Source organism: Coturnix japonica, chromosome 2 (assembly GCF_001577835.2).
Source record: "Coturnix japonica isolate 7356 chromosome 2, Coturnix japonica 2.1, whole genome shotgun sequence".
NCBI classification, from domain to species: Eukaryota; Metazoa; Chordata; class Aves; order Galliformes; family Phasianidae; genus Coturnix; species Coturnix japonica.
This window is the reverse complement of record NC_029517.1, coordinates 132,925,724-132,952,922: the sequence shown is the minus strand read 5'-3', so window position 1 is coordinate 132,952,922 and position 27,199 is coordinate 132,925,724. Positions and strand designations below refer to the sequence as shown.

The 27,199-nt window shown below is 40.5% G+C and overlaps 1 protein-coding gene and 1 long non-coding RNA gene across 10 annotated transcripts in view; one reads left to right on the top strand and one right to left on the bottom strand.

Annotated features, from left to right (window-relative positions):
• Positions 1 to 27,199, bottom strand: part of ADGRB1 (adhesion G protein-coupled receptor B1) — a 264,284-nt gene that overhangs the window by 215,554 nt on the left and 21,531 nt on the right. The window lies entirely within an intron of this gene.
• LOC107310630 lies at positions 7,143 to 13,141 on the top strand. Its single transcript, XR_004306304.1, has 3 exons — positions 7,143 to 7,559; positions 10,188 to 10,324; positions 11,911 to 13,141. It is a non-coding gene; the product is annotated as an uncharacterized LOC107310630 (long non-coding RNA).

Below are 27,199 nucleotides of genomic sequence, written 5' to 3'. Positions count from 1 at the left end.
CTTTTTTTCCTTTGCAGCAGCTTCCTTACCCCTAAATTGGGTATTATACTCTGAAAGCACATTTTTTAATCTAAAGATGAAACTAGGTGTGTAATAGAGGAGTTTTACAATAATAAGAAGAATACCTTGCATAGGAAACACCGTTTATTCATCTTTCTGTCCCCATGAGCTGTTATCAGTTGTTTAAAAATTGGAGCCATGTTTCCTGATTGCACCTGCCTTAACTAAGAGTTATTACATACTGAGAGGCTTCCTCCATCACAACACACCAGCACTGCACATCCAAGATATAGTAATATTAACTCTTTGCTTTACATTAAACAATTTACAGGGAACAAGTGACTTGCTTATAGCTGTACTGTTTGCCCAATAACAGAGATAGATAGAAAAAAAATCATGGAGCCCTGATGACCAATTTTGTACTCCAACTATTAGTCTACACATCTGTACTGCAGTTGATTTGCAGAGATATTTGACTTGCCTCCATGACGAGACTATGTTGGATAATTTATTGGGCTCCTTGTTAGCCTAACAACCTGTATATCAAGATGGGCACCTACCTATGCTTGTAAAACGAGAGGATCCTTTGAAAATCACAAATAAATCCTAGAAGGAATGTTGAATATGTGATGAAACATGCAGTAGTCAAATTTCTGTCCTGATTTTAACTAAGTCGCTAGTCATAAGCACTCATTTCATCTAAGCACAACAAAGGACAGGTCTCAGAAAGGTGACTCATACCCTGAGAAAAAAAATATATTAAAAAGTTGAATGTTCAGCTTTGGAACACATGGCAGACAGCTGAAAGCTGCCATCTGAGAGAAGAGCCTGAGAAGAAAACACGCTCAGTGAAATTCCAGGAAAGCAATGAAGCACTTGAAATGCAGTTATCTTGCCTCATCTCCCAGACCAAAGGTTGCTACCATTAAGATTTCATCCAACAGAGTACCTGTGATCTGTAGCAATCTGCATGGCTTTGAAGGAGGGGATACTGGATATAGGAGGAAAGAGTTGGAAAATATTCCCTGCACTTCATCGGCATTCACAACATTAAGCTGCAGCAAGACTGGACCTGGGAAAAGTTGATTAATAAATGCCAGGGAACTTTCTCATAAATCTGTTGCTTTCATGACATTGCACAAGGCACATGAGTCCCAACATATTCTGGTGTTGTGAATACCAGAAGCACAGGACAGTATCAGCATCCCATATTGGCACATACTGAGTCACCACAGTAAAGGCGCTTCCATCCATGTTCTCAGTTTCTCCATACACTGTGATCCCACCAACCCATTCTAAGAAAATACCTCAGCCCAATATCCTTACATGTTTGGAAGAGAAGTTTCAGGCCCAGCTTTTGTATTGTCTAGGTACCCTGAATGAGGAAAGACCAAGCTCCATCAGCACATAATCACCCACTCAGGTCGTTCCAGTTGTCGTGTACATACTAAAGATTGGATGAAAGATTGGCTAACTTCTCTCTGCTCTTCATCTCACAGCTGGTAACACTGCACAGTTGTGTGTATTTTAGTATGTTGCTAAAGTGCTGATTTAAAAAGTCGGATTATACCAAAAGCTCAGTAGGTATAAGAGACACAGAGCTTTCATGTAAAAATATCAGGGAAAATATGTAATCTGAGATTAATGGACTTAGACAGTAGGCACCTTCTGTACCTTTGTCTGTTTCAAGGTTGGTGCCTTCATAAAAGCTAGTCTTCAGATTTCCCATGTAATCAGTAGTAATATAGACAACAAGTCAATATAGTGTAAAACACAATCCATCAGTCAAAAATAGATACCAATGGATCACAGTCAAGACTACCTTGGCAAAACTCCAGATTGACTCCTGGGTATATGAGAAGTAAAAGAATCCCATAAAGAAATGATGAGTCAGGCAAACTCTACAAACATAGCCAAAAGTGGAAGAAACAGGCACTCATGGGTGGGTGCCTATTGGTAGAGTAAATGGCATCTCTCATAGCGGTGAAGTTCACTGCTCTGTGGGACAGACCTGTTGTGTGCTGGGGAAGGCAATCATAAACACAGTATCTCACCAGAATGACTGTAATCTTTATTCCTTAAACCGGGTGAGGAATGAACATGTCTCTTTGCATTATGTTCATTCATAGCACAAAATCGGAAACAGCATCATAAAAAATAGTTACATCATGCTGTTTTGTTATTAAAGTCAGTGGGTTTCAGATGGACTGGGAGCTGAGCAGTGGTTATGCAAAAAGCCAATCAGAAGTCTGAGCAGTGATTAAAGAGTAAGTTTATAAAAGAAGTTGGCAGGTGTTGAAAGGAGATTGTCAGGTGATGCCACCATGAAAGGCAAACAAATAAAAACAAATTCAAGGAACAGTAATTTCTTTCTGAAAGCGGAGGAATCAACATGTCTAAAAGGAAAGTGAAGGGAGTGTGGAGAAAGAGAGTAGGCAAGACTGCATATTTCCATTCTGAGGAGAGGAAAACAAGCTGCAGCTCAGATAGACTAATGAGATACTTTATTACTTCAGCTCTCTGGCTATTTATTTCAGTCTACTTTTCTTCTTATTTTATAAAAGTACTGAATCCATCTCCTGTGTAAAGTTTCCATTATGTAGAATCAAAAATAACATTCCAGTTTCAATATGATCTGGGCTGCAGAAAGAGCAATGAGTCAAATATACTTTATTTGCTGCTGCTGTTTCCAAAAACCAATACTATGAATGTGTTAATTTGACCTTAACAGCATCAGAGCATTTACTGAGTAGGATACTAGAGGAGAATGGAGTCAGAAACTCAGTCTTTCCAGCGACTGGAGCCTAACATTTTAGACTTGGAATCACAGAACCATAGAATCCCTTGAGTTGGAAGGGTCATCTCTGAAGGTTATCTAGTCCAACTCCCCTGCAGTGAACAGGGACATCTACAGCTACATCAGCTTACTCAGACCCAGTTCAGTCTGACCTATGGCTCTGTACTGCCTCTTACCAAGATGAGTGAACAGATTACATTACTGCCAAATGTAGCTTGCCAGCACAAGACTGTGGACTACTTTCTGATGTCAAAGAATTATAGAATGATAAGAAAGGGACCTTAAAGACCATCTAGTTCCAAAACCCCTGATATGGACAGGGACAGCTTCCACTAGACTATGCTGTCTAAAGTCCCAACCAACCTGTCCTCAGATACTTCCAGATACGGAACATCCACAACTTCTTTGGCAATACTTTGTCTTGAACAATAAAATCCCAGGGGCTTGCACAGATACCATCCCAAACTGCTTCACTTTGTCCTCCAACATAGAAAGGGGAAAAAGATCAGAGTATCACATATCCAATGAGTTTCTAGGTCTTGCCGTTGTGGGAAATACTAGCCATCTCATCTCTGGTTTTATCTGCTGGGAATTAGGTGGTGCAAGAAGAAAAACTGAATAGAGATATATTAATGGTGTGGCTTAGAAAACAGTAGTTGATTGCACAGATCAGCTCCTTTTTTTCCACACGACTGTCTATAGTTATCTAATCTCCACTGCCCAGAGCTCTGCTTATCACAGAATCATCCCTATGAGATGAAATCAAGGCAGGACATGCCTTTCTCTATTCTGTAAGACTCATTGGTTGATGTTCCTCATAAGAGGAACGAATACCTCTCATCTCTCAGTCAGCTCTGAGGGTGCTCTTGCAAGTCAAAAATGACTGCTCACCACCTCTCTATGAAAGAATACAGACTTATTTCACCCATGTCCCGGACGAGGTCCTCAAGATCACATAGAGATCCTGAAGATGAGCTCATGTTACCTACTAAAACAACCATTTTCCTAGCAGACTTCATCAACTCTTCTTTGGAGCATATGTTTTTCTTTTCAAACTCAAAGAATGAATGGAAATGTCTGGAAGAATAGGCAGAAAGCTCCAAGATCTTTTTGCATTGAAAACACATTCTGTTGACTGTCATCTGTGAATACCTACCCTATTACTGCAACAATCTAAGAAATTAAATACATTATCTTGATTTAAAGAAGAAAAAGATAAATAAATAGAAAAGCTAGCAGCTGCTGCTCCAACAGGGAAAAAAAAAGATCCTGGAACACATTTATCAGACTCCTGTAGGGCCTTCTTTTACAGCAACTATCTTAGATGTAAAAAGGAAACAAAAATCCTGCCCTGGGTAGAAGGACATATCAGCCCTCCAGCTTCACTATTACGTCATTTAATGCCTATTGCCTGGATTAATAGGCATTTCAATCGGAAATACTTTTTGGAGCAGAACTTGGCTACAGCTGCTTTCCTTTCTGGGGATCCCCTACGGTGCTCTATAAAGCAGCAGATTAAATACTGATGGAGCAGTGCTGGGAAATAGCAATTGTAGCTGTGGTGATTGTTCACACTTAAGCCTGGACATTAGATCTTGGCATTTGAGTGAAAGAATACTAGTTGGAATTCTGGGGTCATTCTTTGGTATACTAAGACTCATATTTGGAAGATATAAATATAGCAGCAAATACCTTCAAAGCGCTAAAGGTCCATTAATTGTACTTTCTGTGACAGTCTATATTTTTGGTGGAGATATATACACTGGTGATAGACTTTAGCTTTGAAAATCCAGGTGTTCAGTAGATTTATTAAAGGCAGAATCACTTCCCTTAGAAAATAACCATTTCAGGATGTTCAATATCTAATGAAGACTTTGGATCAGCACTGTTTCTCTTGGTTCCTCTGCAGATACCTAGCAAACTTTTGTTTACAGAGACAGTCCCCACTGAGAAAGGGTTCAGAGAAAAAAATGCCAACATATCTCTCTTCCTTTGCTTCTCCATTGGGGATACAAGACCCAGTTTTGCTCTGTTGTCTGGCTCTGGGAATGGAAAAAAGCAGGCTTCCCTGCTCTCCCTTTCTGCATCTACCCTTGACCAGTCACATTAAATTCTTAACTCATTACCTTCAGTGTGGTTGTTACTTGGTTATTAGCTGTCACCAGTGTCAACCTGAAGCAGCATATGGTAGCTTTGCTGTGTTCAGCACACAGTGAGTTAACAAGAGTTTCCAGCCATACTCACATCCCTGGTCTGGGAAGTCCTTCCCTATTGTCAGCAGTATATACAGAGATCTTCACAGGGTACTCCATAACAACACTTAGATCACATTGCTGGATACATCTCATTTCTGTTTCATAGAATCATTAAGGTTAGAAAAGACCACTGTGATCACGTACTGCAACAATCTAAGATCATCTAGTCCAACCACTGCCACCATGACCACTAAACCACGTCCCTCAGTCCCACATCTACACGGTTCCTTGAAAGTCTTCAGGGACAGTGGTTCTACCACATCCCTGGACAGCCTATTTCAATGCCTCACCGTCTTCCTGAGAAGAAATTTATCCTGATATCCAAACTGAACCTTCCCTAGCACAAATTAAGGTTACTACCTCTTGTCCTATTGTTGGTATCTGTGAAAAGAGACAGACCCCCAAGCCACTACAACCACCTTTCAAGGGGCTGTAGAGAGCAATTAGGTCTCCCCTGAACCCCCTCTACTCCATACTGACCAATCCCAGTTCCTTCAGCTAATCCTGGCAAAATTTGTGCTTCCTTGCAGCAAACCTCACCAAGTGGTTCTTAAAACATTTTCATCACATTTGGACAGTTTCTTTACACTTCCTGGAAACAGAAATACACCAGAAAAAAACTTGCCCCAAACATTTTTTACAAGCCAGGAGGGGCCAAAAGATGTTCTCTGCCTCTTCCCAGCCTTACATGAGAAGGTCACAAGTCCCATCCCGCTGCCATCCAGGTTGACAAGCAGTCTGAACAGCTAGCACGGAGAGGAATACAATAGCTTATATGGGTCTGGCAGCAGATCTAATGCTAAACCCAGTCTCGCTAATGCTTTATAAATGTCAGCCTTGTCTGCTTTTGAGCAGGTAAGGGGAAAAGAGCAAAGGCTGCTTGAGCTCGGTGTTACTTCAATTTATCTAACACTGCCAGAGCCAGAGCCCAGCCCAGCAGGCTGCTGATCAAAATGTAGCTCTACAGGTGGTCTCCAACATCCTTAAACCCTTCCCCCTATTTCCCCAGAGAAAAGGGATCTGGGGCCTGGAGGGATGATGTGAAATGGCAGTGGAAGCATCCCCAAGGGAAGTGTAGCCAGAGGCTCCTAAGTGAAAGAAACAGAGAAAAAGACGCAATGTCAAGTGGAAATGTAATTCTCAGAGGTGTGACAAGCTTGACTAAACAGCTTCTCACCACATCTCTGTTCACACAGTTGAGGTCATCCCTTTGCTTCCCAGCAAAAATAACAGGAGCTCCTCCTGGCCACCCTACTTGAGCTGCATCACTCTGCTCCTCCCCTGAACAGCTGGATGGCAGTGTCAGGTTTGAAAGTGCATCCCCAGGATAGTAGCACAATTGCTGCTTTACTTCTACATTATGCATCATCTTCCCCAAGCACACGCTCCCAGCAGGTGTCTATCTCCAAGCAGTACAAGGGCACTGTCACTCTATGCTTGTCATTCAGCCAGTGGAGTTTAAGAGGAGATGGTCCTGATACAGAGCAGTCATCTCCCTTGGTGCTTCCATGTGCTTTACAAATTCAACTCATTGTAGGAGAGATAGACTGGATAAACTTTAAGGGTCCATTTCAACGCAAACAATTCTATGATTCTATGAAAAATGAAGTCAGCCAGATCAACAAATTGAGATCCATCACCCTTTCAGGCAAAGGAAAAGTGGGGATGAGGATTGTTAAACCCTTTGTTGAGGAGAGGTGATCTCTAGGTGATGTGGATAGGCAGAGGTGCATGGGGGGAACTTTCAAGCCATTCAAAGCAGTGTTACCTAATGTATCTCCAGCCATGAACATCTGACTTTTGAGTCCAAAAGGAAAAAAAGGGGGAAAAAAAGGTATTATTTTTGTTCGGATATCTACGGAATCTCTTGGTCTGCAGTCTAACTCTGCAGGATTATATTGTTTTTTCTGCAGCACAATAAATCCGATATTTTCAAATTTAACTCAAATTTTTTAACCAAGTGTGAAAATGAAGAGACCCAAAAAGAAGCTGAGCAATGAGAGTCACACTGCTTTTTTGCTGCTCACTGGTGTCCATTTTTCACACGGATTATGATCCATGGTCCTCTAACATAGCAACACTACACTGGTTCAAAACATACTGTGATTTATGGCCAAAGGTCCTTTTCCATAGTGGCCCTTCAGTGGTGTGATTTACCATGTTTCTCATCAGAAAAATAAAGGTCTTCTCTTCTTGCAGTGCATTTGTAGTGCCGGTATGAACCATGGTAAGTGGTATAGACAGGGCTTAAGCTGAACTTGTCTCCAGGGAGGGATGCCGAACTGGAGAAGGGAATTTAGCAAAGTGCCTTTAATATGTGTGATGAATGGGTGACCTGAGGGGATGGACCGCAGCAAATGACCTTTGTGACATCAGACCTCCTTTACCATGACTTCAGTTATTCTGTGATCCCCGCAGAAAAGACCATGAGATCCATCATTACAAATTCAAAATGGCTGTGAAAGTTATCTGACCTCGACCTGACCTGATTTGCTTTCTGATGCCAAGTAGGTATCATAATCCTTTCTTGAAAATGGGAAGCATTTCCCTTACGTACACATGCACTCATGCAAAATCTCTTCCCAAACCTTTAACCCACACTCGTTTTTCTCCTTGGACTCTCCTTGGAGGTGATCTTTCCAAAACACTGACCCAGTGACCCCATTCTCTCCCTCCTCCACCTCAGCCCAGCCCCCAGTAAGCCTCCAATTTAATCCAAAATTGCCTCTGTACAAAAGCAGCTCTGTCAGCTCCATTCAGAGAGGAACAAGTAGCTTGAATAGCTTTGGGCGCACTGGAAACCGAGAAACAGTGTGGTCTTGTGTTAAAGTTGAATAGTGTTTAGGGGGGTGGATGGAGGTTGAGGGGGAGAGTTGAATCAGTTAAAGTAATTATTGAATCATTCAGGGAGGCTGGGAGGGAAGAGGATTGGTCTTGAACAAAGCCCTGCAAGAGACACATAAGACATTTCACCCCTTAAGGAGGTCTTGGGAAGAAAAGGAAAGTATCAGGTATAAAGCAGCTATTTGTAGAAGTCAGAGCTATTATGATGCTCTGGTTCCCTTTTAAAGATGGTCAGTCCTAGACCTAGCTTACTGTCACATCTCTGTTTAATTCAGAGTGTCCAAAGGTCTGATTTGCTTGTTCTGGTACTGGGGATGCAGCTAAGAGCATCATATATACAGAGATTTAGTTGCTTTGTGCTAATATTGAAGTCAGAGAATCATAGAATTATTAAGGTTAGAAAAGATCACTAAAATCATCCAGTTTAGCTATCAACCCATCACCATCATGCCCAGTGAACCATGTCCTCCCAACATATAGACAAAGATTTAATTGCTTCGTGTCAATGTTGGAGTGATGTAAATGGAGGATGCACAGAAATGCCATCAGGATCATTATGAAAAAAAACCCTCTATCAATTTGTCTGATATGAATATGAATCTGACAGTCCTCAGATTTTGCAGGTAACCCAGACCCTAAGTACTGTCACCCATCAACTCAGCAGGAAGAGCAGATCCATTTACATGGTGGTGATACCCATCAGAAAATAACCCACATTAAGAGGACAGGAGATAAATTCTTCAGCAGGGAGAGGAGGCAGCAGTCCAAAAACACCGGTGGCATCTACAGAGGTTACTCTACTGTTGCGGGAAATATGCATCTCTTCTAGAGAAAGCTGTGATGCAGAAGCAGGAAAATTAGGCTCAGTTATTCTGTCACAAAAAATGGATTCCTGATAACGTTGCATCCACTAAAGGAAAAAAATCTTCCTGAGATCAGGAAGATTTCTATTTTGGACAAACCTCATGAAAAGTCTCCTCTTGATGGTTTGTATATAAAACCAGCTGTGAATCAGGAGAGATCAAGATTTGTTGCAACAGCTCTTTTATCTACACATTCCAGGCCAGTAAAGACTATCCAAGTGTTCATTTTCCAGTGCTTTGCTTGCCCACACAAAAGTGCAAATCCCAAAGTGGAAGTTAGTAAGTAGTCAACTTCAGATAATGATGCAATACCATTTGTATTTTTCCCTAATGAGATATTAGGATTTCAGCACATTTATTAACTATTTTCACTTATTCAATTATTGATTCCCTGGTGAATGTGATTTTTTTTTTCAAGGCCACATTCGTTTAAAAAAAGAGGAAGAGATATTTGGGATGCCATGTTGGTTAGCAATATCAGTCAGAGCAGTCACAAATTGCTGCTTCTGCTCCTTGTTGGGCAGTGTACAGAAGCCCTGCTGTCAAAAATGCTCTTGTATGAGGGTAAAAATCAGTTTGTCTTAATTTTCTTCATTTTCAGAGTCTGTTTTCTGTGTTAGAGAAATAACCACTGGTTAACAGGATTTGTTCAAACCACAGTTGTTTCTTGAAGCTTAAGCTGTCCAATAGAAACAGCAAATCCACTACGGAAAGTAGGTGTCTGGCACACAAAGGGTTAATCATGGAGACTAAGATTTGAATAATCAGAAATCTGCTTTTTAAAAACAAAATCTGAGTAAATAGTCATATGAGGTTTTATATTTTGAGGATTTTGGCAATATTACTTCCTCTCCTCCTTCAAGTTACAAAGGCACAGCATTACAGAGCTATTCAGTAAAAAATACAGCAAATATTGGATACTTTTCCCTACAGATAACTGTACTTTAATAAGAATAATCCCACTGAATTTCAGTGGAAGGCAGATCTACTGTGTCTACACACATGATGTATATCAGGAAAGCAGCTAAACCCACCCAAACGGTTCAATCTTATAGTCATTTTATATTTAGAATCACGGCATCATAGAATATCCCAGGTTGGAAAGGACCCATAGGGGTCATCGAGTCCTACTACTAACTCCACACAGAATCAGACCGTATGTCTGAGAGTGTTATCCAGACTTGCTTAAGCAAGCTATGCTAACATGTTCAAGATGCTCCCAAAGTGTGAGCTGAGGATTTGACAGGTTAACAAGTTGCCCAGAGAATCTGTGGATTCCCTAACCCTGGAGGTGTTCAAGGCCAAGTGGGATGGGACATTGGGCAGCCTGACCTGGTGTTCATAACCTTGCCTACAAGTGTTGGGATTGGGTGGGCTTTGGTTGGGTCCAAATCTAGCCCAGTCATTCCATTCTATGACTCCTTATAGGGCATCCTCTCAGCTCCTCAGCCTCATCTCCACAGCCCGCAGCTGATGTCTCCTCTCACACAACAACAAAACATGCTACTACAGCTGGCTGAGTCACGGTTTGGCACATCACAAGACAATGTCATCTCCTAGCAACGGTGAGTCGATGATAATGGAATTCTTGCACGTGCAGAGTTGTAAGGGCAGGCATGTGTAAGGGCTGACACTGCTGTCTGCAAGCTCACCTGCGTCTCATGCAATAACTTGCTCACCAGAGGAACAGGTCATGGAAAGACAAGGCTTTCAAACAGACTTTCTACTAGTCCATCCTATGACTAAAGCTGTCGTGAATGGCAGCATCAAGACAGCAGATAAATCCCAGCTAAATGAACTGCAGTGAGAGATCAGCAAAAGGAAGCAAGCTGAGCTTGTCTCAAAGGGAAGTTGCTTTATGCTCATCATACAACAGGCAATTAGTCATAGACTTTTAATGACTTGGCTGGCCTTTGTGGAAACTACTCCCAGGTGGAATCTGAATACTTTGAGCCTGACTCATAGAGGCTGTCCTGACAGAAATATTTTGTATCTCAAGTCCTGAAAAGGTCCATTACCTCGAAGCTGAGCTTGCATTCAGTGCAGCTCTTGAAGCACATGCTTACTGCTACGTTGGGATCTCGCAGGTGCTTAAGTAGCTGTGAAAGCAGCCTTGCCTCCACTTTATGCTATCAAGCTGAAAGTTCTGAACACTTTCTACCCTAAAGAAGCTGTGGACAAATTGCTCACTGCTCATCTTCAGCAAACCAGAGGCAAAATTGGGTTCATGTCTCATTAGCACTATTTCAGCGAGAGCATGATGATCTAAGTAAGTCATTGAGATGGCTCTATGTATTTATAAAGAACTTAATGAGGTGGGGTACAGTTTTAACCACAACTTACAAGCCTTTCCATGATACGTTTTTTAAGTCCTTCCTTTTACAGCCTTTTCTTCCACTCTCTATAAAGGGACGGAGAGCAGGTTTATAACAGTCATTGCAGTTAATAGGATGGAAGCATGACAAACAAGTAGATAACTCCAATTATGCGAAAGCTAATTAAAGAGTGTGGCTTTTCAGCAGATCATTCAAGTTAAAACCTCTCCAGGACGTGTTTAAAAAGAGTGAGTTATGGCTCTCGTTCTCTTAATGTTTTCTTAGTTTCTTCCTGATTCCTCCATTTCCTTCTAGACTGTTCCTCCCCTCCAATTGGCTTGATGTCACCTTTCAATATCATATATAAGACTGGGAGAATGGCATAGAGCAGTATCGAACAGAATGGAAAACCAAAACCATTGCCTTTTATTTTCCTTTTTTTTTTCAGTCTTTAGCTTTATCTTCTGATGCTTCTGAAAAGTCATCTATGGTGCTCACAGAAAGCATGTAGAGTGTGCAGGTCTTGTCAGGATAAATAAAATGCATTATGTCTCTACAAGGCACAAACTGACTGTATCACTATCAGCAACGGTAATAAAAACCACTGCTCTCTCATCTTAAGGGGATTTGAGTCACTGACATTTTAATTAACAAGTTCCCATCTCCCAGCATCAAGTCTGCATTCTGTATGATCTTCCTACTGTTATGGAGATCAGGTGTCATTTACCCTGCATGTCAATAATGCCATGTGGAAATGTATCCTACTACAGGACTGGTCCCAAAGCAAAAAGATCAGGAGGACACACACCTATTATCATCTCTTTTCCTCTTTATAGGAGAAAAGACCATAGAGGAAGCCTAGAAGAAAGCACAGTGCTGGCAGTGAGCTCATGCCAGTCAGAAAGAATGGCAACAGAAACCTTGAGGAGGTTATCAAAATACATAAATCTGGGAATAAATGAGTAGACAGGCTGCTTTGAAGAGGACAAACCGGAGGTAGAACCTCATACAAAGGTCTGATAAAGACCATCCAAGCTACTGAGTCTCTTCTACAGGGATCGCAGGTGACTATGCAAACTCCAGAAAGCTCCCTGAAATCTTTATTCATACCCTCGCAGGCCATGAAGGATGCAGAACAACATGAATATCCTGGCTACAGCAGAGATGAGGCCCTTTCCTTACCTAACATTCTTTTATTGAGGAAAAAAAATATCACCAAAAATGAATGAAACTCACTTTTTCTTTGCAACTCAAGAGAAGGAATAGTGTCTATGACTGCAGAAGGTTGGAAGGGGCAGAAGTTTCTCTGTCTCTAGGAAACATTAAACTGAGACTGAATCCAATTCTAACACTCAGCCTGACTTAGTGGACTGTTTTGAAGACTGCTGAGTGGAGCTCTCTGGTTTGATCCTCAAAGATAGCAGATCATCAGGTTCCTTTCTGGCTTTAAAATATTTATTTTCTGCAAAGCTTAAAGGGTCTTCTATTCTCTGCATTGCCCAGAGGCAAGGATCTTTCTTAGAGGTGTTTGGAAAATTACTACACGAAAGAGAGAAGGAGGGTTGCAGTATTTCAAAACATGGGAGTTAGATGCATATAAGTATCTATTTATGGTTTGGGTATCCAAAAGGCACCTTAACTCATAAAGCCATGTATAGATCTGACCCCTCCAAATATGGGGTTTTGAAATAAGGAATTATCTTTAATTTTTGGTGGAAGTTCTGGGAGAAGGCAACAGAGCCATGAAACCTCTTTAAAAAACCATTATTTTGTAGATATTAGGAAATCTGTCCAGGCAGAAAGTATCCCACCCTAAAACTAGCACAGTTGCTTGAATGCTCAGTGCCAACACTGTCTAAACATAATGGAAATATGGATGCAAGAATCCATCTGTTAAGCTCCAGTATTTTTTTAAGTCTTACATGGCCATAAGGCAGAAGACAACTTTAACAATCTCCAACCTAAGGTATCAGTGAGATCTCAGATTGACCTTATTCTGCCTCCTGTACAGCTCTTTCCTAACAACACATTTGCCTCTGGGTATTATATTGTCTCGACGCAATCCTTTTTTAAACACCAAAGCTGCCAGTTAGCATGATGTTGAATTGTGTGTCTGGAAATCAAATGGCTGTTTAAAAACAGAGAAAATTGCATTTACAGTAGCAGTTTCTGTGTTATTACTATCAAATGATTTTTTTCAGACATGGTCCTTCCAATGAAATGCTTTTCTTTCTCCACCCTTAAGCACGAATGTCACCTTTCAACTCTTTCTCATCACAGTTTGTGTCATAAAATCCTTTAAAACTGTAGTAGGAATAGCTTGGTGGATGTTTACAAAAGGTCTTATTTATTTCCTTTCCTAAAACTTTCCCCATCATATTAGAAAACAGCCAACCACAGATTGTTATTCAGAAAATCACAGAAATCATAGGGGTCAGAAGACCTGTGTGATCATTAAGTCTAACCCCCCTGCTCCTCAGTAGAGAAATGACACACTTGAGTACAGAATTTTGTATGTATACCTTGTCTTTGCAAATCTGCCACAAGCAGCAAATAATTCCTGGTCTTTGAACAACATTTCACATATTTTAGAAAACAGCTTTTGTTGCCTTTGAGGCAGAGCAAGGTAGTCCAGTCTCCTTAACAGAGAGGAAGAGAGCAGCATCATGTGTAGATATTGGTAAATTCTTCTGCATGCATTAGATGTGGCAAATGTGGTTTATGAAAAACTCAGATCTGTCAACACTTCCATTACATTCTTCCACAGACAGACAGGAATGAAGCATTTGGCCATGTCCAGGAACAATTGGATATGACCATGGCCACACAGGTTATTTCCAAACCTAGATCCATTCTGCTGCCCTCTAAGTGATAACCATGTCAGGAAGAAGTGAAGAGTCCTGTTGCCCAAAATACTTTTTATCTGGTGTTCTGGGACTATATTTAAATGGAAAAAATAAAAAAAAAATAAATAAAAATCTGCACTGTTGGCACAGCAGCATGTGGAATATGGGAAAAGAGAGTGAAGGAAGTTACAGTGTCAAAACACCTTCACAGGTACTTCAGATACTTTAGCTCTGCTTTTATTTCTAGCACTAGTTGTGCTAAAAAATGGGGTCACTTGCGTGGTCTCTGGCATGAGACAGAACTTCTTCAGCATGCAGTCTCTACTGAAACAGAGGCAGAAGAAAACAGACAAACAGGGAGCAGTGAAAGCTATCTGCCATCCAAGAATATGAAGGAAGTAGCATCACAGTGGCTCCCAGAATAGACATTATGACCCCAACTAAGATGACAGTATTTATGAGCTGGTGTTAAAAGGTGGATGGAAACCTAACTAGAGAAACAACACAGGCCGTGAAGGGGAGCTGGTGAAATTATCACTGGCAGCAAAGTCTACTGGGGCTTCCCTCCTTTCCAGATTAAAACATTCTGAGATAGACAGGAATGTTTGTAACTTCACAGGATCATCATGTCTACCGTAAAACCCAACATCTTATACTTAAGCTAAAGACTGCCTTTCAGAAAGACAGACAGCTTTGACTTAAGGATTCTGAGCAATGGAAAATGTACCACTTCCCCTGGGAAGCTGCTGTAGCATTTGATTAATTTTGCTGTTAAAAACATTTGCCATAGTTCCTACTTGAATTTGTCTATGTAGCTTGAAGGAAGGATCTTCATCAAGACTGTTAGCGATTTATGATACTTGCACTCTACCTTCATAAGATCTTCTCCAAACACTTGATAAATGTTAGAGAAACCTCACAACATCCCTGTGAGACACAAAAATGTAATTATCTGAGCACGTTACATGGATGAAAACAAAGGGAGAGAGGAATTAAAATTCTACTCAGGCATAACTACGACATGAATAAAGTGGGATTCCTAGGAAGGAAACCTAGCAACTCGATTCCTTCCTCTTACTGCACCATAACTGTCTCCTGTGTTCATACTTCAGAAACAATTATGACTGTGTGTCCATTACAGCTTGAAGACAACCCCAAAGTGGATGATCTACACAATACTGAATATTCTCTCATAGAAAGAACTGAGCAGAGAGGGATGGATGCTGCCTGTTCTTGCCTGTCCTTTGGTTCCCTCAATTCTTCCTACACGAGATAATGTTCAAACTCTCACCCACCGTCTCTACTAACTAGTTGGTCAGCAACTAAAACTCTATGTCTCCACAAACATTTTCTCCACTGCTTAGCTTCCAATGTCACCAGCTCTCTCAAATGGGATAATATGACATGGTTGGCTTGATGACCTAGAAGGTTCCTTCCAGCCTTATGTTGTAGTAGAATATTAATGACTCTGCTAATTTAGGGCTGTCTGACCTCCACTCTGCACAGCCACAAGCAAGATGATCTCTTGCTCATTATAGCTGTCGTGTTCTCAAATAACCTCTTCATGTAAAATGCATGTGTAGTTTTCTTGCTCTTCTTGCAATATAGTGATTTTTCTCTACCCAGAAAAGCCACTCACTGTTCAGATTATCTTGGCTGTTGCCACCTAAAAAAAAATTCCCCATCTTTTGGAGGATATTGTTTCCCTTCTGTTCCCAATAACCAGAGGTATATGTCTACGAAATAAATAGAGTTCTTATTTGAAACATAGAATATCCTAAGTTGGAAGGGATCCATAGGGATCATTGAGTCCAACTACTGGCTTCATGCCATAGACCACTCCAAATCAGACCACATGTCTGAAAACAATTGGACTTAAAATCTCGAAGGAGTCTGAGTGTTGTGTTTAACTCATAATCCTCCATCCATCTCTTAAAAAGAAAAAGAAAATAGAAGGAAGGTTTTGTTGAACTATGTCAGGGAAGCCAAGGAGTCCATATCTATTTTCTCAGGTAAGAATTGCCATCAGGATTTCAGCTGTCCTCTTAAAAGCTCATAAGAAGATCCAAATATACCTTTTAGATGAAGCCAGGTTCCGCATGCCTACATGCAATAGCAACATCAGAAAATCACAGGAAAGTTTCCTTCCAGCGCTCATTGGAGTGTCCAGGAGACAGTGGGTGGAAAAGGGTTAAAGTTGGAGTACATCATCATAACACTGCTCTAGAGCCAATGTTTCTGAAAAAAAATGCAGATAAAATGAGGCTTTTTCCTTCATTCAGAAAAGGTTGGAGTGGACCCAAAAATTGTTTGCCTCTTAATAGAGCTTTTGGTGTTATCTAAATGTCTAAATCATGGAGCAACACCATATTATTCACTATGCAGGCATTTGAAAAGTCTTTACTTTATCGAAAGATCCAGTAGGAAATTTGTACACAGAATGTTATGCATGAGATAGTACTAATAACATAGATTTCTGCAGCCTTCTGCAGTAGATTTTAGAAGTATCGGCTTTTGCTTTATAGATTCGGGCTTTTAGCCAAAGTTAGACCAAAAAGAGATGTCAAGGGAATCAAAAACATAAATGAGAGTGGAAGGAGAAAGCTATCACCCCTACCATACAGCAATATCAGATTAATTCATATTTCAAAATAGGTTGCAAGTTAGATTTAGTCTGGCCAAGGACAAGCAGCAACTATTCACAAAGATACAACATACTGTAAATCTTATGTCTGGATACTGGACAATAAGAGATTTCTACCTCGAAGCATTGTTTTGCTGGCAGTGGATTCATGTTCATGCTGAGATTCCCATTTGCAGGTAAAATCATACCCTCACTTCCCTGCAACTTAATATCTGAAGCTTGGTAAAGATTTACCCCTACCAGGCTGGCCATCTGCTAATCATCTTCTCGACTTCAAACTTCTAAAGATATCAGTAGTTTTTCCCTGTCTGTCAGTTTTACAGACATAATACTTCCTTTGAATTTCTCTCATTAAATGTGTCTGTTACATTATTTTACTTTCTTTGCTGTATTTCATAATTAACATCCTAATTAAAACTCTTTTTACAGACAGTTCTTTGGCATTTTCTGACTTTTTGGAGCTCGTTCTTTAAACTTCTCTGGTTCCAAGCCCATGTCTAGTCAACATCTGCTGCTTACCAATAGTTTACAGCTCATAAAGCCTTCTCCACACCCAGCAATCTTGCAGCACACAGAGAAATCTTATAGGAAACCCAACAGGGAAGCCACATGCCTTGCTAGATTTTACACCAATACATGTATAAATCTTCCTCCCCATTCTAGGATACAAGTCTTTTCTAAAAAGCAGACAAAAATATTCCAAATATTAAAACACATATATATCCTACTTTGTGGGAATGGTGGAACTGTGAGCCCTTTCTGCGCCAAGGCAGTTAGACCAAGGTTGAGCAGGTGAGAATAGTCTCTAGGGACCAATTGGGCTAATAGGAATGAATGAGTCCATTAAGTAAAAGGTATTTTCCATTTCTGACCAACCATAACCTAAGGAACAAAAACCACCAGGGATCCCTTTCAGTGAAAGACCTGCTTATCAACAGGAAAGTATCAAGCACAATATTTTGTTTTAATGAATTATTTGGCATGTCCTGTAGTGATCAATGCCAGAGCTTTGGAAAGAACGATAGCAATAGACTATAATTAGCTGTGATAACTGCTTACAATAACAAGTATATTCTGATTTGAATAATTCATCAACTACTGGGTTATTTATGGCATTTGCAGCCTTTGTTTTCCTCTGATAATGTAGGGTGTTTAGTTTGGGGGTTTTCATTATTTCTTTTGACCAGATACAGTATTTTATTACTAGAATAAAATACAAGAATAAAACCAGTAAATAATTTGAAGAAAACAAAACAAAACAAAACTAAACAGTTTCATCTTTTTTTTTTCAGTAGTAATCAAGTTTTTGCTCACGCTGGAGAGGGGAAGGAACAGAATTACCTGTCCTCCTAGCCATGAGGTGTACAGACAGCTTAACTGGAAGCAAGAGGTGATTACTTCAAGGGAAGGATCGTGTTCCTTAGCTTTATGAATCTGATTTCTGAGATTACCAAGCAGATGGAGGGTTTTTGCTTTCCCCCAAAGCTTCTCTAGATGAAGCATCCAAAAATAGTGCTTGGCCAATGTTCTGCATCTGACTGATGCCTCTGCTCGCAGCAAGTTGACTCAGTGACTGGGAATTTTACCTGTTAATCCCAAGATATGTGTTGTTTAGATAAGTTCTATCTATCAAATGTGGTGAGAGGTGCTGTGCATTAGCAATTAGTTTAGATTGACATGCCAAGATAATGAAGACTATTCACAAGTACTTACAAGTATGGAGCTTCAGTTCATTGTCTGGATGAGCAGTTATGGTTTAATAATATGGTTTAGTAAATTAGTGGGTAGTAGTGGTGATAGGAGGACGGTTGGACTAGATGATCTTGTAGGTCCTTCCCAACCTTGTGATTCTATGATTCTATGACTTTTAGTTCCCTTGCTTTTATGAGACTGTTTACTGGGAGATGTGCACTCTGCCTTTCTGCTAGGAGTAACAGAAGGGAACATTGCTTCCTGCCTTTTGGTTATAAAAGTATCAGTCTTACTGGAGAAGAGTCTTTGATCCATCTAACAGCTTTACACGAAAATCACTACATTATGCTTATAATCAAACCAAAGCGCCTTGTACACCTGATTCAAAGCACAATGACTTTCAAAGCAAAGCTTCCTTCTTCTTATCCAATGACCATCATCATTTTGGGTAGTTTAAAACAAAGAACAACACAAATTTATTTCTCTAGATCATCTTTCAGCAAGAAAATCTTTCCCATCCTATCAACAAAATGTCATTTTCATGCAAGATCCTGAACTTATATTTCAAAGGTTTTCTGTACTCAGGTTTTACCAGCCCTGTCTTGTCAGTAGCTAATCCACAGTGGTTGTGCCGAATGGAGTACTTCATTTTCAAGAGGCAAAGAAACCTTTAGCTTGCCCAGTATATTGGAAATATATACTTCTCACCTCATCCTACCCAAAGGAAAATGATTACATGTTTCCCAAACAGCAATGAAATTAAATCTAACATTCATATACTCGAATAATATATATGTTATTAAAAGAGTGTTAAAGTACCTGATATACTAATTCATGGTGTAAAGCTGTACACTGTAGAAAAGCCAACATACATACTTTATGCACTTCTAGTCAGTGAGAGCAGTGGAAGGGTAGTGATGTTAATTCTGCAAAATCAAGAATGATACTGAACTTCTGGACACTTCAGAGTCAACTAATGCCAAAAGATACTTGGTTCTCAAAGACCTTTTATAGTCCTTGCTTTGAGGTAAGCTAGTTTGATAGGAGATCTCTACATGCCTTAGACACTGAGAGAAGATGGAGACACTATGTTGTATTAATGGAGCCTGCACCTTTTACCATTTATGAAAAAATAAAATAATAAAAAAATCACAAAAAAACCCCACACAAATTCCTTGTTGCATAATACTGTCCCGAGACTTTTGGTTAAAAAAAATACACCCCTCAAAGGGATTCTTTAAAGTTGTCCTGACATTTAGGGCTCAAGCAAAGCAGTCGCTTGACTCATAAAATGAGACATAAAGGTGAAATTCCAGGGTAGCAAGGGAAGTAAATCACAAGACTGCATACTTAAGAGAGATCCTTGTTCTCACCCATGCAGAAGAGGTGTGAATCACTGCTGAAAGGTCTGCTGAGCTGACTGTGCATCTTTCACCCTTTCAATTGCTGTATTTCTCCATCAGCAGCAGCCAGGGCAGAGGACACATTCAGTAACTACTGAATATAATTAACTGTAATTGCAAAGTTAATTGTTGAGGAGGAGGGATAGAGGAGGGAGAAAAACAAATGGCGTGAAACTAAGTAAACATATAAAAAGTTCAGCCATCAGACATTCTCAAGATGAACCAGAAATTCAGCTTCCCTGCCCCATTTTAACTATGCCCCCTATGTATACATGGCTGTCTATCACTCCTTGTTCCTCTGACTGGACACTGACTATCAAGTCCTTCTCTCTCAGGGAAAGAATTCAGCATGGCAACCCTTCCTGCAGCATGGGGGTTGGAAACAGATAACCTTTGAGGACCCTTCCAACCCAAGCCATTCTGTGATTCTTATTAGCACCTATGGCAGCAATCTGAGAATACCTTCACTTCATTCAGGTGAAAGCTTGTTCAGGCTGGGACCCGAGAAGAATGAGGGCAACTTGGTACTCAGAAGAGGGTGAATGATTGTAGTATAAGTCTGACTATTTGTGGGCTATATTCCCAGCTATTTGTAGCAGTAGGTTCATTGACTAGGACAACACTACACTACTACAGATGCTACATTTCTTCAGTACTGCTTCATTCAGAAAACAAGCTTGATGTCTTTCAAAATCTGACCTACTATGACATTTCTAAGCCTCTAGTCTGAAGGGAAGTCCCTGGGGACATACATTAAAAGTAGGAAGGAGAGCTCTTGGAAACATGCAAAAGAAGAAAAAATAATCCATACTGCCACTGCTGTTAGACACAGGGAATGGATATCCATAGATATGACTAAATTCCTTAAGTCCAGCATAACTTTCAGTGGTTTGCATGGAGTCTGTTTACCCCCTATCTCTCCATAACAGCACAGGCAGGATGTGGCTGCTGTTGTTGCCTGGGAACACTGTGCAGAATTGAAATCAGCACTGTGGTGTGGAGGATGCTGCAAAAAAAGGGTCCTCTAATATGGTAGCACAGCCCAAAAGCTTCTATCTCATAAACATCCCCAGTCACTCTTCTCTGATGCAACATGAAATATCAGCTTGCAGTTGGGTTGATTTTCCTGTTTATTCAGGGAAATCCCTTCTCCCCTCCACTTTCCATGTAACTTTAGTATATCCTAATGCAAACACACACAGGGAGTTAGGATGGGAAGAAAAACCAACCACATAATACTTAAAAAACAAACAAGGGGGGGTTGAAGGATCATAACCCACTTGGGAAGATGCTCCAGATTAACCAGATTCTTCTTGTTACTGAAGCATACAGTCTGTTGACATCTCATATGTGTTGCCTGATGTGAAGTAAACATCACATGTCTGCATGCATGCATAGGTTGCTAAAAACTGTTGTTAAGACCTTGTGATAAAGAGCTGAGCATTATCCATCTTCTGGGTTGTCACAGGAGAAACTCCACTGGCACCTATCTGTTTCAGAATGTAAAAAGAGGCTATAAGAAAGAAGGGGACAGACTCTTCATCAGAGTCTGTTGTGATAGGGCAAGTGGAAAAACTTTCAGACTAGAACAGGGGAGATTTAGATTGGATATAAGGAAAAAGCTCTTTACAATAAGAACAGTGAAGCACTGGAACAGGTCGCCCAGGGTGGATGCCCTGTCCCTGGAGACATTCATGGTCAGGCTGGATGGGGATCTGAGCAACCTGATCTAACTCTAGGTTTCCCTTTTCATTGCAGGGGAGTTGGACTGGATGACTTTTAAGGGTCCCACCCAGACACCCAGACCAAATGATTCTATGATTGTGTGCCCCCTCCTAAAGACATTTCTTCACACATGTACACCCTGAAATCCAAATCCTCCCAAGTGCCCCTCTTTGCACAAAATAAACTTAACAGACCCCAGAAATCACAGTCACTTCCAAATCTGTTATTTAACCAAAGATCTGTCATTCATCTCAAAGATCACAGAATAAGAAACACTGAACCAAGTCTTCCCCGTCTAAGGAAAGCAAACCAAATCCCTCATAGCTTACCATGTACAAGCAACAGTGAGATTGTTATACAAGGAGCACATACAAGCAACACATACAAGCAACAATAATACTCAGGAAAATATACTAAAAAGGGTCAGTAGATCTTGTTGGGGAATTTTGTGCTTCTCTTCCCCCCAGCCACTGTTTTTTGTTGCTTTTTTTTTTTTCCTCTTGTCATTTTAGTATAATCTCCAGGGGGAGGAAAATCCAGCTGTTGCCATGGCAGCCTGGAGCTGGCCATCTCCCACATCACTCAGGTTGCACAATGCAGTTTCCCTCCAGTGCCAGCTCCTGGCTTCAGAGCAGAGGAGTTTTCCTGCTGAGCATGGTAGGGAGGGGGCATGTGTGCACAGTAACAAAGATGGACCAGCAGTCAGCACAGAGTCGAAAGGGGTGGCCTGGGAGAGGGAAGGAGCAAAGTCAGGCCATCAGAAGTAAAGGAGAATGCAAATGGGGATGGAAAGGATGAAATTAAAGGCAGAAGGATTAAATAGAGTAGTGGAGACCCTTGAGAGAGACAGAAGTGTTCTCATCCCATAGAATCTATTCTAATTTGCACTGAGACTTGTCTGAAACTGCTGGACAGCACTTGGCACAAGATTCTCCTGAAAAATACTCCTTTACTTTCCCCTAAACCCACCTCTGGTTTCTGCCGCAAATAGCAGCATTACTCTCTGAGTTCAGGTTCTAAGTTTAGTCTTCCATCACGTTTGGATTTTAATGCAGCTCAGACATTAAAAATTCATATTCTGGCAGTTGCCATTTTCACAAGGGTCTGTTTGAACTAATGACGTTTCCTCAGCGAGTACTTCATAAGTTAATCATATGCTATTGCTTCTCACTTCCCTGAAGATGGAACCAAAGAAGTCTTGCTCACAAAGTTTCAGCTTTTGTGCCTCTTCTTGTAGACAGTCTTCCCTACATCTGCAGGATTTAACCAGATACTTGCTGAAACCTTGAAGACTTCAAAGGAGCATTCCTGAGGACCAGGTGACAAAGGCTTGCAGCTGCCACCTTCCTTATACTGAAGGAAATATATGCTTTAAGGGCTAGAAGATTAAATAATGTTCTACATTAAGAGTAAGAGTAAGGATGGAATGTTTAAAAATCTTTAAGTAGATGGTTATCACGTAGTCCAAGCAGGTTACACAGCATCCTCGCTCCCAGTGGATTCATTCCCAGTATTTATCTTTTCCCATGTATCAAGAAAATGTAATGGTATCTCCTCTTTTCTTACCTAATTCAAGTTCCCAATGAAGCCTTCAGTCTCTTGTTATGGAATCATGGAATCATTAAGTTGGGATAAGACCACTAAGGTTATCTAGTCCAACCTTTGATCCATCACCCCCATGCTCACTAAACCATGTCCCTGAGTAGCACAACTACGCATGTCTTGAATACCTTCTGAGATAGTGACTTCACCACTTCCACAAGCAATATGTTTCAGTGCCCAGTCACTCTTTCTGAGAAGTTTTTTCCTGATATCCAACCTGAACCTGCTCTCCTTCTTCACCTTGAATTGCTACTTTCTACCAAAATTTATATGCTGTATTTGCTAAGGTATTTTTTTTCACCTAATACCAAAAATGCAGATCCTTCTATTCTCAGTTCCTTTTATATTACCTCTCTCCTGCATCTCTATACCACTCCTCAGGACCAGTAAGCTACAACTCCTTTCTTTCTAAAGAAGTGTATCCCTCTCTGCAGCGAACAGCATCTTGCAGTATATCTACACACAGCTGGAAGTCTCCAGCATAGGAAATTAGCACCACCAATTATCCCTAATACCCCTAAACCCTTCTAATCCTACTGATGCTCTGTTTCAGCCTCTTCAAACTGAAGGCAATCCACTGATTGTTTCTTCAGCTCAGAAACCAGCATAGGGCTTAAAAGAAATAGAGCATCTTGTTTCTGGCTTCCTGGGCTTGTTATCACGTATCTTTTATCTTCACAGTCACAAAATGCCACCAGTAAATATAATTACAGGGAAAAAACAAAGTCCACAGGGTGTGAATGAGTAGGTGAGAGGTTTTTTAAATTTATGGGCCCATACAGTAATCCCATATATCTAAAACTATTCCATGTGGAAGTGTGATGGAGATGTGTGATGTGATTTTAGAGGCACAAATAAAGATTTGGTTTAACTGGCTATTCAGGAATGAGACACTCTCCAAAATGCAGTAAGAAAGGCTTTCACATCATAACAATTGTTTAAAACATCAAAAGATTCCCACCATTTGCATTAGGACAGGAGAGTCAATTTGATTCTCTGGTTTAGTGGTCATGGTGGCGATGGGTTGACAGTAGGACTAGATGGTCTTAGTGGCCTTTTTCAACCTTAATGATTCTATGATTCTTCTGACTATGAGATAGAACCAGAGTAAGCATTCAGCTCTCTCAAAAGTGATTGGAAAGAACTGAAAAACTAAATATATGTGAGATAAATAGTATTTAGCATGCATGTCTTGGTCAGGAAGTTAAAAAATTTACCGTCATCATCAAAGAGGATTTATCTTAGGAAGGAAAAAGCTACTCAGACTTCAGTCCAGAGCATCCCAGTGCTCCCCAGGCAAGGACAACTGGATGCTGCCACTGTTAGGAGTTCCAGCCCTCCATGATGTTTGTCCTCTCTTTGCCCTTTGGAGGCAGGTGCAGTCACAGCTTCTCTCCCTGGGGATGGTTACATGTTGGTACGTCCTCTGCTGTGCCAGAGGAGGTCAGGATCTGTAATTTTCCATTACTGTTGCTTATCAAATGTCAGCACTCTGGTGACCTTCAAGAGCGTCTGTTCCCCTTGTTACTGTTAGCACCTAAAAAAGCTCTCTTCCTCATTTCCCTGCTTAGAATTTACATGAGGGACTCAAACCTTGGGAAAATCATAAGTAAAAAGGGAAGCACCAAATCTCTCATCTGTATTACCACTTGGCTTCCATTCAGCCTGGTGCTTTTTTCCATTCTTCATTCAAGACACCTATTTTCTGCAAGTGATCAATACTTAAGAAATTTATTTTAGTGTTCTGAAGGATTCTCGGCATCCTCAGAGATCTTAAAGCACAGAAATTTCTCTGGCAGCAAACTTAAGAGATCTGCTCAGGGACATGATTCAGCTGAGAGCTGCTAGGGCTAGGGTAATATGGTTAGGTTGCACATGGACTTGATAGTCTCAAAGGTCTTTTCCAACCTGAGCAGTTCTATGATTCTAAAATCTGAAGATTCTTCCAGAGTTCAAGGCACATATCCACTTAAAAGAGCTTCCCCTTTTTAAGTGGTATGGTTAAGTGATGTGGTATGCTTTAGAGGTAAGAGGTGGATCAAGGAGTCCTTACTGGCAAGCAGCCTCAGTGATGTAATTTTTGTCATTCTACACTGGTTTTGATATTTACCCTACAGGGTTTCCAAGTCATCCACATAGAATTATAGAATCATTTGAATTGGAAGGGGCCACACTCAACTAATACAACTCCCCTGCAATGAACAGGGACACCTACAGCACAATCAGGTTGCTCAGAGCCCCATCCAGCCTGACCTTGAATGTCTCCTGAGGTGGGGCATCCAACACCTCTCTGGGCAACTTGTTTCACTACTTCACTATTCTTACTGTAAAGAACATTTTCCTTATATCCAATCTAAATGTCCTCTGTTCTAGTCTGAAAATATTCCCACTTGTCCTATCACAACAGACCCTGACGAAGAGTCTGTCCCCTTCTTTCTTTACTGATGGGAATTTTGGGGAGGGTCTTTCAGAGTGTTCACCAGTGTTTTGCTTAGTTGTCCACTGCTTGTGTGTGGAGCTACATTCAGGCAATTCCAGATAAAAGGCAATCAGTCTGTGTCTCCTCTGGGAGTCAGTACTATTCCATCTTCACATAATAAGTGGGCTAGGTATGGACTGTATGTCTCTAGGATTACCTGTGCACTGAAAATACAGACACTGAACAGTAATTTAGGGGTATAGAAACTCCAATCTTGCCTTTTAGTTGCCTTTGGTAACCTATAGAGAAATGATCAGATGAAAAAACAAACACTGAGGGATGCACAAAAAGAAAACAGGAAGTTGTTATAAATTCCCAAATCACCTATTCTCATCAAAAGTTCTATTAGCAGTCAACACTGTTTACAAAAGAGAGAAAGCAATAATATTGGAATTGACCAATGGCAATACTGAGTTGTCCTTCCAGACAGCATACATCCATAGAAAGTCTTGGCTTATGCAAAAGGAAAGAAATCTACTGCTGAGGACTCGGTTCTTTGATTCCTTTGCTCAGCTTTGACGCTAGCCATAAGACACCTTTCACAAGTGTGGGAGTTGGAAGTCTTGAAGCAAGAACACATTATCATCTGATGAAAGATGAGGTAATTAATCTGCTACATTTGGATATTTCTTTTCCTGTCCACAGATGCTTCAAAAGGAGCTGTTTTGATTTGGCTCATAGAGGGTATGGAAACCTCTATTTAGGTGAGTAGGGAGAAAAATGATGTCTTCCAATCCAAGTAAACTATCAAAATGTAACTTTATTTTTTGCATCTATTTATTTGGCTTTCCTAATGCACTAGAGAAATATTAAGTGTCATAAATGCACAAAGAGGAGATAAAGTACATACAAATGTACACTCAAAAGAAAAGTAACTCAGAACTTAAACCTCTCCAGTTGATACTCCAGGAAATTACAAGAGTATTTATTAAAGATGGATAAAAGGAAAATCCTTCAAACGTGTAACGAGCCAGTGGGACTCACTAGTACAGGTTATAGAAGAAAAAGATCTGAAGTGATTCTTCACACTGTGATTGGCCATTAATGACAAGTAGTAATTAGCAACATAAGTAACCTTTAGGCAGTGTTTTTAATCTTCCACATTCAGCTCTAGCAGTAAGGTGTTAGGGATAGCATTAAAGCTACTTAAGATTAAAGCATGCCATCTCCTAAACTTTGAGCTTTTGGTCAGGGAAACATCATTGCAATGAAAGAAAGTCTCCTTTTCCAGATACAGTAAAAAGTTATAAGTGTGGTTGCTCAGGACTTGCATAGCAAATGTTGCCATTCCAGCTGCCTCTCTCTGTCTTTTACTTTTTTCATATTCCATTTTCAGAAATTGATTTTGATGCAACACTCAACAACGTGTTCTGTAAATCTTCCACATTCCTTATCATCCCAGACGTTCACTCTGACCACCATCTGGTCTTTCTCTTTATCACTTTCTTTCTACAGACAGATAATCTTCACATTTCATAAATTCAGTGAACCCAGGTTGGGGCTAGAAGGAGAAGCAGGAAATAAATTTGCACCTGTAGGAGTAATACAGTGGCCCTTATTTTCTTATATTGTTGATTACTCAATAGATATTTCGATAATGAGTAGAACATTTGGAAACTCGCTCATCATCAAAGGAGCCATAGGTCAGCTACTTCATTCTACCAGGCATCCTTTTGCTTCCCTCTAGTGACAAGGACTTGGGTAAAGGTGGGGGGATCTCATCCGCTCATCAGC